Raw genomic sequence first — 7,960 nt, 5'->3', positions numbered from 1 at the left:
TACTGTAACATCTATAAAATGTTGAACAATTCTGATAGAACCCATCGTTCTTTTATATTTTTGCAATCTTAATTGTGCTCTCAAATGTCAATAATTATTTTTCATGTACCATTTATTTCAAAAGCCATTACTTTCCAGAAGGCCAACAGTTATCATCTCACATTTAATTTATCAGATAATGACATTTTTCATTTGTCATATAAAAAACAAGTATAGTTATAGTATTTCAATTATTGAAAAAAAATTCTCAGACATTGAATTGTTGCAAGAAGTGTAGAATATATGGTCCTTACAAGACCCCCCTTATCCCATAGCCTTTACACCTGCCTCTGTAGTATTTAGGGGAAGCCTGCTCTTAATAAAACTGACAGTTCTCTTGAGCCAAAGGCAGTCCACGACAAGAGTTACAGGAGACCTGCAGTTCTTATTCTTTTGGCAAAACAGCTCTCATCCTCCAACCTATGATTCCTTCCCTATCAACACACAACATCCCTTATACCCTTTGTCAATACAACCTATCTGCAGAACAGTACCACAAAAGAATAGAATTTAGTTCTGAACAAAAGAAGGCTTTCAGAACTAATCATACCTCACATCCTTATTTACTATTGACATTTTAAGAAAACAACCTTTTTGGTCAAACTCAATCACCATTATTTTTATCATTATATATTTATGAAATCTCCTAATTATTTTTAATTCCATAGCTATTCGTCAGTTCCAAAATATATTCTACCCTTTAGAAATCAGAGAGTACAGTAAAAAACATATCTTTCCATGAAAATTCACTTTACTTTCTTCCTCTAACAGAAAGCAGGCTATGATCTGAGCATATTGCATTCTAAACAGCCATATCAAACGGAAGATACTTTTATAAATCTCACTGCTCACAGACCACAGATTCTAAGAGTGCAGGTATGTATTAGATTCTCTTGCTCCCCATTGTACTTTCCAGATCTTTGTTTCTCTTCCCACTTTAAAATCACAGGCCCCTATGAAACACAGACTGTCATATCACACTACCTATTCCCCATTCCCTTTTCAGTTACTTCTGATGCTCTTAGTCACCTTTTCTCATCAAGTTGTGCTTTTGGTACTTTTTATCATATCAAGGTAGGTTTTTGATGCCTTTCCCTCTGTTACTACTTCTGTTGTAACGGTTGCCTATAATTGATTTATATCAGCAATGAAAAAGAAGCTTGGCCTTTTGTTTCTTGACTTCCTTATTTTTAATAGTCTTTTTCTTCACCCCACATCAGCCACTCAGAATATTATAAATAATACACTATAAAATAGCATTACCTTTAAAATATTGTTTTAAGGATCTTACATTTAACTTTTATGTTTAGCTCATGTTCTTCTAGTTCATTTTTGTCAGTAACCTTCTACTTCAGCAATTCCTTGACATCATAAGGGTTTCTAATCCATCAGTGCTTCCACCTTTTCCTATTACCATCTTACCTCCTCACCAGTTAGTTAGAAACTATGTTCAATCACTATAATCACTTTCATACGTTTACATTCCACTTCTTCGTTCTCCTCTCCCTTAATTGTACTAATATAGTAAAGATGCAATCCCAGCTCTGTCTGCTTTGCAACTACATCTGAACAGCTGAACATGACTTCAATAAACACATTCGTCATCACTGATTCTAGTTTAGCTATAATCCTCAGGGGGAATTGTCAGCACACCCAGGCAATCATAGTATGTTTCTATTAACACTTCTACTCTGTGAAACCTTTTATTGTCTTTCTTCTTAATCTCGCAACACTTACACCTCTCATCTAAAATAAAATGCTGTTTCTGTATATTTCATAAGAAAGTAGAAGAAACCAAAACAATTTCCTCATTTCCCCACCACCAAAAAGTAGCACTCACTGCATTGGTACTGTGTCTTCCTGTAACAATGGATGACCTGCCACCACACTCTTATTTAAGGCTCACTCATCTGCTAAAATGAATATTTTCTTTTCCTCATATAAAAACTTCGTCCTGCAATTATACTCTTCTCTACCGCCTCATCAGCATTTTACTTCTAGTGAGACTTCCCATTACTCTCATTTTCACAATCATCATTCTAGCCAGAACGTCCTTAATTTTTACTTGGACAACTGATAGAACTCTCTACTGATTGTTCTGCTTCTCTCTTGCCTATATACTGCTTATTGTTCATGAAGCAGCCATGTTATCATTAAAATCTTAAAAAATATAAGTAGTATGATATCATAACAGCTTATCATCATATCATCATAATGGCTGCCCATTATATAAAGAATAATGTCAAAAGTCTGTGCCACGATGTACAAGGCACTGTGACGTACTCTGATCATAAATATTCATGACCCTCGTGAGGTACAAGGAATCTCTGCATTCAGCTCACCTCTCCAACTTCATCTTCTACACCGTCCCACTTGCTCACTTTATTCTTGGTCTTTTCTCTTCTTTATGCATGATAAGTTTGTCCCTGTCTCAAGGTACCTGTCCTTGCTATTACATCTCCCCACAAATCTTCACATGACTTACTCTATTTTTATATGAATCTGTAAAGATATTACTGCATCTTAAACTTCTATTTTAGTCACATTAACCAACATGTTAGCTTTTAAAACAATCTTTTTTAGAAATAAATGCCTTTATACTTGATGGAATCAAAAAGTAATTCAGTCTTGACTGCGTCTTTGAAACAACTGAAGAGTTTAAAACTTACTGATATGTAGGTGCCACTGATTGAATCTGAATGTATGGAATTGGACCCTAGACACAAACTGTTTTCAGAGCTTGTGGAGGCCTTTCCCTGTGTAATCATGTTTTGAATGACCAGCCCAAGAGCTGAATCAGAAACTGTAGATGCAAGGGTGCTCAAAACTCAGTAATTCTTTTCTTCTTTGTTCTTTCTGGCCCTTTGCTTCTCATCTTCCTTTATTATTCTTTGTCCAGTAGATAACTTACATATGAACAGACAGTCACAACACAAACCAATAAATGTTATAACTGATATGTAAAAGAGTTTATGGAGTTTGAAGGGACTCTTCCCTGTAGAGGTGACAAAGAAAATTTTAAGAAAGTGTGATTTATTATAGCCTGAAAAAATGACAAGAGTTAGTCAAATAGAGAGGTGGGGAGAAATAATTCTAGATAGAGAAAATGATAAGAGGAGAAACACAATATCAGAAAATTTAGGTATATTTAAGTAATGGTGAGGAATTCAGTGTAACCTTGCTGTCAAATACGTGGAGTCCTGGGAACAAGGTCGGAGGTGAATTTGTGATTGACAGCTCCTTTTGCTTAGAATAGTTTTCACATCACATTCCTCTTTTCTTGACAAACACATGTTCAACTCAATCCTATCCTCACCTTCCTCTTGCCCATATTATGGCTTTGCCCATATCTGTACTCCATTGTGTGACACTTAAACATTAAATTTCTTTTCTTTACTTGATTCTTCTCATTAACTAGTATTTATTAAATACGCACCATGAACCAGAATTTGTAAACCAACTCCATCTTGTCATGCTTGATAATGTGTTTGCATTATTTTAAAGTCCTGGATTCTTGAGTCTTTTACTCATTCACCCTCTACATCTTCTGTAAACTTGCTCAACTTTCAGAAGGCAGGCAGTACTTTCAGCTATCTGGGATAGAGGGTTGCCGTGTGGCTAGGAAATAAATGCCAGGTAGACAGAATCTGTTAAAGCTCCAGATAGAAGGAGCTTAGGGAAAACCATCTGATTTTTAAAAGGGGAGGTGGGGTTAGTTTATTTAATTATTTAAATTAGAACTTACCTAGAGCACTATATTCTTCCTACCATGTTCTTTTCTTCTGATAACCAGAGCATTGACATTTGGAAGTCACAACTTAAATCTGCCCATCTCATGTTTCATGGAACACTATCTTTGTTGAGCTAGGAAGGAAAAGCCCCTGAGAAGGAGTTCCCTGTCTACCCCAGCCCTCCTCCTGCGTTTCTTTCCTGAACCCAACATGTAAGCTTTCTCATTACAGTGAGCCAAGTCTCTCTCGCACTATATAAGGGAGATTTTGAAGTCTGTGATTTTATTTTCCAAGTAGTCTGGGCACAGTCATGACTCTCCAGAGATCAAGGATAGAGGAAGAATGGAAGAAGTCCTTTATTAGAGTATCCCGTTGGGCCTCTTATTCAAAGGGCAACATGACCTGAAAAGGAGTTTTCAGAGGAAAAGAGATAATTGTGTCCTTTTCCAGTTTGCATGTCATGATATAATAATGGTGCTATGAGACTTATTTCTATTTGTTCTGAAATTTGTTGAAGCAGAAAATCTTTGTCAACTTTATATTACAATGATAAATATCTTACAATACAATATATACAAATAAACATGGCTTCTTTACTTGAGGTTATACTTTCACCTTTACTGCATATTTTTACATATCTCTTCAAAATATTACTGTCATTTTATACACCCATACACAATATGAAATTCCCCATTTTCCCACATTCTTTTTTTTTTTTTTTTTTTTTGAGATGGAATCTCGCTCTGTTGCCCAGGCTGGAGTGCAGTGGTGCAATCTTGGCTCACTGCAACCTCTGCCTCCCTGCTTCACCTGCCATTCTCCTGCCTCAGCCTCCCGAGTAGCTGGGACTACAGGCGCCCGTCACCACACTCGGCTAATTTTGTGTATTTTTTAGTAGAGACGGGGTTTCACCATTTTAGCCAGGATGGTCTCAATCTCCTGACCTTGTGATCTGTCCACCTCCGCCTCCCAAAGTGCTGGGATTACAGGCGTGAGCCACCGCGCCTGGCTCCCACATTCTTGATAGCAATTGATATGGCTTATTTTTGCTAATCTGATACATGTGAAATGGCATCTCACTATTGCGTACACTTGTATTTTTTTCTGCTAGCCTTATTAGCTAATTAAATGAACTTTCTTTTCATGTATTTTTGCCTAATTTCCTAATAGGCTGTTACTCTTCTTGGAAATTGATTTGAGGTTACTTTTATTTCATGCTTATATTATAAAAATCCTATCACATATATATTTCATTAATTTTCTCCTAATTTCTCCTATTTTCTCCTAATTTTTTCTATTTACTCAAATGCTGTCATTTCATGTTATACTAACATAAATTATAAAACAGGGAACTATATCAATTGCTTCATTTGTGGTTTGTACATTGTGTCTTAATTTTTCTTGTGTTCAATACTATATTCCTGCAAAATAAGGATTTTTATATAATATAAATATAACATTAAGAATTTATTTTCAATTCATCTGATATTCATGTTTTTATGGCTCATTAAAAGGTCATATTTCATTACATATTTAAGTACATTAATATCTAATCTCAAATACTGATTAGTGCATTCTATCCTTTCTGATTAGTAATGTCATATATGTTAAAAAAAAGTTAGAAATTTGTTTCTAGGCTCTTCATTCTTTTTTCCCCCAGTGGTATTCTAGTAAAAGTTTGACACAAACTTCTACATTTTTAAATAATTTGTAAGGTATGATAGGGCAAGTCTCCCCATATTGCTCTCACAGTCTTTGTCATTTTTATACTTTTATTTTTTCATATTAATTTTATTATTTGTTGAGTTCTAGAGATTTCCTCTTGGTATTTTAATTGGAATTCCGTCTAATTTATAGATTCGTTTGAAATGATTAGATATCTTTATGGTATTGAATCTTTTATCCAGGTTTATGGTATGGTGTTCTCTTTTATTATGCATTTTTATTCATAAAAATTCCATAATGTTTTATAATTTTTGCTTATCTCTTTATTTTGATCTTGTATTTATCTGTCTTGTTGAAATCTTTATAGACTAACAAATTCTCTGTAGATTCTTTTATACTTTCTATGCAAATTGTAATACCATTCATGTTTCTTATTTTTTTAATATCTTTTCTTCTTATTGCATGGCTGTGACCTTTAGTAAAATATTCAATATGGAAGGAGCAGGGGAATTGCATACTCCTTTTTATTCTTGCTTTAGAAGCATTTAGAAATGCTTCTAACTTTTTACCATTTATTACACATTTCTAATTTTTTTAGTTCAGCAATATCTCATACTACTTGTGTCTCATATTTTCTTAAAAAGTAATATAGTCAATCTAAGATTACACGCCTATTTTCATTGGGCTTTTGTAGTAACATCATATTATACTTTCATTTCTGCAGTGTCTGATTTGTGTCTTATTTCCATTTCTAGTGCTTATTGCAAACACCGCAAATCCCTTGCGGAATACAATAATGACATAGTAAAATAAATGGAGAAAACACATTGGTTTCTTTATTAGTCAAGTACATATACAAACACATTCAAGGGATCAGCTTACATAATTATGGAGGCTGGCTAGGCAAGTCCGAAGTTCACAGAGTGGACAGTCAGAGAGTAAAAATCACAAGCATGCTGGAATCTGCCCAGGCATGGGATGAAGCTGGTTTCTAGAGGTATGAGTCTTTCTTTTTCCAAGGAAGGCCTAAGTCCCCTTTTAAGGTCTTTTAACTGATTAAGTCAGACCTACCCCAGATAATTCACCTAACTTAAAGCCAACTGATTGGGGTATTCCGGTACATCTCTGCAATAACTTTGCAGCAACACCTGTATTCGTGTTTGAATAACTGAGAATGGTGGGTGTGCAATGCAATGGCTGTTATTTCCCTTCCATCTTAAGTCTCACAAGAGATTATTTCTGGTAGCCCACTTGTCTGAAAAGATAATAGAAAGTGAATATGAGGGAATATACTTTTGCTTATGCAAGTTGACATTCCACAGGGCTATTATATTCTCCATAGAATGCATTATCCACAAATTTTCCCAGAAGTTGCCGAAAGGCACACTTGTTTTGTGGGATGAACAAAAATATTCCCGGTGAGTTGAAGGCCTTTGGAGGCATCTTTAGCTCTAGAAAGATAAAATTGTTCAGGACAAGATTCTAGGAAAGGAAAGTTGCTGCAAGCCTGTTCTGCTCTAGATTTTTAACATGACTTATTAAGGATATTTGTGGTAGCCACATTGTCCAGTAGAATTCACGGAGAGTAGAGACCAGATAGTAGTTTGGGGAGGAAAAAATAAAAAAATAAAAAAATAATTTTTTTTTGGAGTGGTGGTTCTTTAAAGTACGATCTCTTGACCAACAGCATTCCCTTTAATTGGAAACTTGGTAGTAAAGGCAAGTTTGAGGTCTTGCTCCAAACTCACTGAATTAGAAACTCTGGGGATGTGGACGAGCAATCTGTGTTTAACAGGAGCAGTAAGTAATTTTGAAGTACAAGAATATTTTCAAACCACTGGCTTAGAGAGCCTCTCAGGAGCTAAGATAGAGTATGACCATCAGAATTCAGATCCAGTCCAGGTGTGGGCACTGTTTTATGGTAAGGACAGATCTCCCTAGATAGGGTGTAGCTGGAGGAGAAAATAACCAGGGGAGCTTTTGGAAAGAGATTAAGGAGACCAACTTAAGTAAAGGTGATAAGAAGTCCAACTGCAGTAAACTGTGGAAAAAGACTACACTTCTATATTGACAATTCTCCAAACTCTCCCGGCATAATGTGGAATCCAGATCACAGCAGGAGCTACTTTTCTCAGAGGTTTAAGACACTCATTCATAACCTGAAGAAGGTCTGGGTTGCATGGTGGAGCAAATTACGGTAGTGGTAGGGCTACACCAAATATATATTTGAGTATTAGAGTATTGGCACCAAGAGTAAGTTAGTCTATAGAAAAATTAGATTTTAGGTTTAATGCAAATGAGCTCTCTGACAATACAGTTTACTGAAATAAGTACAGTGGACAGGTTTTCAGCAAAGGCTACCAGGAGATATAGGTTTGATAGTGCTTAATGCATGTCTTCTCTGGTGTGCTCAGTTCATAAGATAATTACTTTACATGGTGAAAGATTGCCTTTAATAAGTCATATCCTCTAGATATCATGTATGGGTAAAATTTCCTGTTGAGTTTCATTACCATCTTGCTATA

This window comes from Macaca mulatta, chromosome 14 (genome assembly GCF_049350105.2).
Source record: "Macaca mulatta isolate MMU2019108-1 chromosome 14, T2T-MMU8v2.0, whole genome shotgun sequence".
In the NCBI taxonomy this organism is placed as follows: domain Eukaryota; kingdom Metazoa; phylum Chordata; class Mammalia; order Primates; family Cercopithecidae; genus Macaca; species Macaca mulatta.
This window is presented reverse-complemented; position numbering follows the sequence as displayed.